This window comes from Mesoplodon mirus (assembly GCF_964341445.2).
Source record: "Mesoplodon mirus genome assembly, contig: HAP1_SCAFFOLD_317, whole genome shotgun sequence".
In the NCBI taxonomy this organism is placed as follows: domain Eukaryota; kingdom Metazoa; phylum Chordata; class Mammalia; order Artiodactyla; family Ziphiidae; genus Mesoplodon; species Mesoplodon mirus.
This window is the reverse complement of record NW_028295616.1, coordinates 852,426-857,895: the sequence shown is the minus strand read 5'-3', so window position 1 is coordinate 857,895 and position 5,470 is coordinate 852,426.

Here is a 5,470-nt window from a genome sequence, read left to right as displayed (position 1 = left end):
CGCCACACCGCTGACACCCGTCCTCGAAACAGGACACCGTCGTTGCCATTTCTTGCTCTGGGGGGGTCCTGCCCTCCGCACGCGCGTCTCTAGGCCGTTCACTGTCTGCAGAGCTTCTTCAGGGAAGCTAACGACAACCGCGCCCTTGCAGGACCGCGTTCAGGCTCGTGTCTCCTCCCGACTCTCACGTATGCCCCAGGCGTTCCCTGTTTCCCAAAGAGAAACGTCTACCACTTAGGACCACCGAAGCCTAGGAGGAACTGCCGCCCCTCCACGAGCGCCCTACACGCTTGCCCTCGACACACCGCGGTGAGCGGACCTGAACAGGTTCGAAACGCAAGCGCCACGCTGACGAGGCTACCAGGAAGTTGGGACGGGAGCTCCCTGCATAGACGCCCGTTTAAGCTGCCGGGTGGATGCGGTCTGTTGACAGGCATCCCATGCCCCTGCCTCGGTGCAAGTTGCGCCCCCGGGACCGCCTCGCCTGGGACCCGGAGCAACTGAAGTGGCCCCTGTTGCGCAGCCAGACCGCCACGACTGCACCGGCATGACCCGGGCCCCCAAGGCGGCGAGGACGCACCGACGCATCGTGGCACACGGAGTACGACGTCGGGCACGGACGTCCTCTCCTGGTCACGCGTAGCAGGACGTCGGGTGGGGGGGAGTCTCCGCGGGCCAAGGGACACCAGGGAGTGCTGGTCGACCGGCGCAGACCTCCCCCTAACCCGCCCAAGGAGCTCAGCGGCGGCCCCACAACACACGGCTCTCCACATTCAATCTCCGGGGAGAGCAGGCATCGCCCACCGCTCCGCACCACCGGGACGGTCGCCGCCAGCGTCGCCGGCCTCCCGGAACTCTGGCCCGCGCCTGGCGGGCGAATCACATCCCTCGCCAAGTTCGCCAAAGCTCAGGAGGGAAGGGACAATATAAAAGCGGCCGCCAGGTGGCTCCCGACAACGGGCTTGAACGTCCGCGGGATGGATTCTGATCGCTGGACGGCGGCGGATCACCTCCGACCGCCCAAATGCTCGCGTTCGTCTCCGGGCGTCCGCCTAGGAGCTACTTGCCAGTCCGGCTCGGCATGGCACGACGCGACCCCAGCAGCGGACGGGGCTGGGAAGATTTGGGCAGGAGGCTGACGCGAAGGAGAGGTGCTCCTCACGGTAATGTAGAGAATTCTGCAGTCAGAAGCCTGACTCGGAAGACTTGGGTTGCCTCAGTGCCCAGCCTCTTACCTCCGGATCAGGAGACCATAGCAATTCACTTGCTTTCTCCAATTCTCTCTGCCCACCCTACACCCGTGCAGCTCTTCTCTCCATGAGCCTAGAGCTGCTTTCCCAAGCAAGACAAGACCATGCCATTGCAGGTAGGAGCCAAGGAGACAACTGAACATTTGCATCTGGACCCATTAGAGAAATTTTATGTATGCCACGCAGGACGATACAAGACTGAGAGGGTCTGATAACTTTAGCACCACATGGCCATGGCTTTCATGCAACAGTGACGCACGCTCGGCAAGTCCAGGGGTGTCAGGAAAATGAAACAAACACACGTGCGCGCACACACGCACGCACACACACACACACACACACACACACCCGTGTCTAATAGGAACACTTACCAGGGCTGCCAATGGTGGGATCAGAAAGCCCATTGTTCCCACTTCTGGGGTTCCCTGGGCTAGAACCCCAGCTCATTCAGGCAGGTCCTGGTTGTTTTACTGATGTCTCTGTGTGGGAGTGAGGTCCTGGAGCTCTCCAGACTGTCATTTGCTGTCCAGCGCTCGACATTTTCTTCTGTGTACTATGGCCCTTCTCCTCCATACACAGTCACAATTAAGAAAATAAGAATCTGCAGACACTGCATTCAACTTCCTAATTGGAATGAAGGTTAAGAACACAAAGGAAAACACTTATGTGAATAACTTTGCTAAGGAACTTACGTTTATCTTTTGGAAGCTGTCAAAATGTTTAGGAGTAGTCTGTAAAAAGTTAAGCTTTTTAAATCAGGAAAAATCAATGATTCTTTATTGCTCCCTCTCACCAAACCCCCGCTCACCACAGCACCTATGACACAGGACTCACCTGATGAAACGCCTGCTCCCCACTGGCCTAGAGATTTCTGTCCTGAGTCATTCTCTAGCCCCTGTGTTCACCGCATTCCTAAGTCCACCGCAGCCAGTAGCATGATGAAGGAGGCCACGGAGCCCAAGGGATGACCTTTAAAAGAAGAGAAGGAAAATACCTCTCCCGTCCTCTGTGAGGTCACAGCCTTAATGGAGGCTGGAAGAAGTGAAAGTAAATGTCGGGAAAGAGAGTGTTTCTACATTGGTCCCTGACCTGCTGTATCCTTAAAGACAGGGTGGTGAACGTAACTGGAGTTAATATTTCCTGGGTGCACTTAGAAGATCCGGACCCAAAGTAGAAACCTGACCATTTGGCAAAAGACGGATCAATTCAGGAATCAAACTAAGTTTTTTTGTTTTTTTCTTTTTTTTCCTCACCTGTTGTTTCATCATCAGGAACTCTGCCACCACCTGCCCTCCCCTGCATCCTTGGGCAGGGCCAATCCGAAAATCAAGCAGATAAATCTGAGGAAAGAGAAAGCAGCCATGAGAACCCAGGCTTCCAAAATCTTGTTAGATACACCAGACATGAATCGCCAACCACTCAGCTGGGGGTGACCCCTGCCAGCTTACCCACAGGCATGCGCAGACAGAAGGAACGATTTTTCCTCCCATGGTCAAGAGCAAGGCTGCATTGGCTCCTCGGCATGTAGGGAGTACATAATATCTCCATTTGGCAGGAAACAATGCAAATGATCGGGTGTTACACTTTGATTCGACTTACTGTTCACAGTTATTGTTTTATTAAGATTCAGTTCCTAGGATTAACATTAATTCCCGGGTAACCCTTACCATGGTCTCCTGGAGAGTCTTGTCTCCACAGCAAGGACACCTCTTCCAAAATTCTTATTTAATAATTCTTGGTGAAAGGAACCGTCATTTGTTCTCCAACACCCATTCCAGGTCTTTAGCACCCCACCTTCCCTGTGGCCCACCCCGCTCCCCCGGATGCAATTGTCCTCAGTCACCTTGGTTCCTCCCCACGTGGGAATCAGCAACATCAGAGCCTCCACCCTAGCTCTGCCCTCCATGGCCTTGGACCTGTGGCCAGGAGATTTTCTATCCATTTAATGGAGGATGGAACAATCTGAGGACCCATGTCACTTGACATTACATGTCAAACTCTGACCTGAGCGTCAGTGAAAATGTAATTGATTAAACAGAGCTCCTGGATATGGTGTTGGAAACCTAAAGAAGACCTAAAACTTAATCAGAAGGCTATGACCAGTGAGGGTTTACCAGGCAGAAAATCTGTGTGAATTCAGCAAAGGAACATCACCTGTGAAAGTAACTAGTATGCGGAGATTTTGAATGAAGACCACCACGGAGGGCGCCGCCTAGAATTCCCATGTAGAGAAATGACTGAATGAGTAGTATGTGAGTAATTTTTAACAGCCTCTCTTTCCTTGTCAACAGCAGGGATTTCATGCTGGAGAAGCGCTCACAGAATGCGATGAACATGAGGACATTTCGCGTACAGCAACCTTAACTCCACGTGTGTTGCACTTTCAGCCCGAATGCGAGAGACCTAAGCTAATTATACGAGAGGGAAATCATGCAGAACTCAGAAGGTGGAAGGCATTTAGTCACCCTCCAACCTTAGACAACATGAGAGAGTGCACCCTGGAGTGACTCTTGCAAATGTCCTGAACGTGTGAAAAAATTCGGCTGAAGCCTCGCATGTATACACCAACGGCTCGCACTGGAGGAGACGAACCTTACAAAGGTACTGCAGCCAGAGAGCTGACATTTATTCACACCAATAAACTCAAACAGGGGAGAAGCCCTATGCTTGGAATGACTGTGGAGGAGCTTTCGGTGACCATGCAACCCTTCAATATCATGAGCACATTCACACAGGAGAGAAACCACAATGAATATCATTTATGTGAGAAAGCACTTAGCCAAAGCCATAACCTTAGTCATGGGTGAGAATTCACACTGATGAGAAACCCTACAAATGCAACGGATGTGGAAAAGCCTTTAAACGCAGCTCTCACGCTTATACGCACTAGAAAACTCACAGGAGACACACCCTATGTCTGGAGTCCATGTGGTGCAGCCTTTACCCAGAGCTCCCACTTTTATAAACACCCGAGAATTCAAACCGAGTAGAAACCCTGTGCCTCTAATCAGTGATATTGAGCCTTCAGCCAGATATTATCCCTTTTAACTCGCCAGGAAAGTCATGTGGAGAGAAACCCTGAGCCTGGAATCATGGTGGAAGAGCCTTCAGGTGGAGCTCCAGCCTCAGAATACACAGAGAACTCAGAGTGGGCTGCATCCCTGACACAATAGAGAAGACAGCCCAAGGTTTACTACAAGGAGAGCCCTCTTGGGGTACACCATCTAATCACTGCTGGAGAAGAAATCGGATGAAATGGATGCTAGAGTTCCATTAGTCATGGACTCATGAGACATGACAGGGTTCACACTGAAAACATAGTCTCAGTGTAATGAAGGAAGGACATTCTTCAGTGATTCCTTATTCCTGACTGAACAAGAAAGTGCTCACACTGAGGAGATGCCCATTCTAAAGAGGATGTGGAAAATCTTTCACTTGCTATTCACATCAGAAAACTCATACTGGGAAAATAGTCTATAAAGAATGTGTTAGCAGGCAAGTGAGTCAATAATTAAGTCTTTCAGCCATTGTCTTCTTTTTGAATATACCATATAAATATGTTGAGAGTGAAGGGTTTTGAGAAGTGCTGAAAGCCATACTCAGGATCAAGTAAGGAGAAACGAAGCCAACCTGCTTCAGTAGATCAGTATTTGCAAATATATAAGCACTACTGAGTGAGTATGTGTCATTCAACATGATGAAAGATTGTGATGAGTAAGCATGGGCCCGTTTTCTGTTAATACTCTGTCACTGTTGATCAATTAGATACATTCTTTCTTTATAACATTATCATCATAGCTACACAGACTGGGATCAATCGGAAAACAACGATGAATGTTAACTGAAAATGTACAATATAGTATGATACGTGTTTACACTTCCATTAGCGTCCAAATATTTGTATACACGTTCGGGATGAATGCCTTCAAGGATAAATACACACATACTTTGTGATTAACCTCTGCTGCTTCAATTAATTCTATTACTTAACTTTCATTTACTATTTCCCATATGACTTTTTGAAAACATATACATTAATTATATTTAAAGAAAGGTGAGTAATTGTGGGTTCATGGACAGGAAGAACTCAAGAATTCAGAGTCAGAGGTGGTTTAATGCCTACTTAGCATTTTGTAGCCCAGGGTTTCTTTGTTTTTGTTTTTTTTCTTTTTTCTTTTTTTTTTTTTTTGTCCAAGAAGAACAGATAGATATCTTCAGGA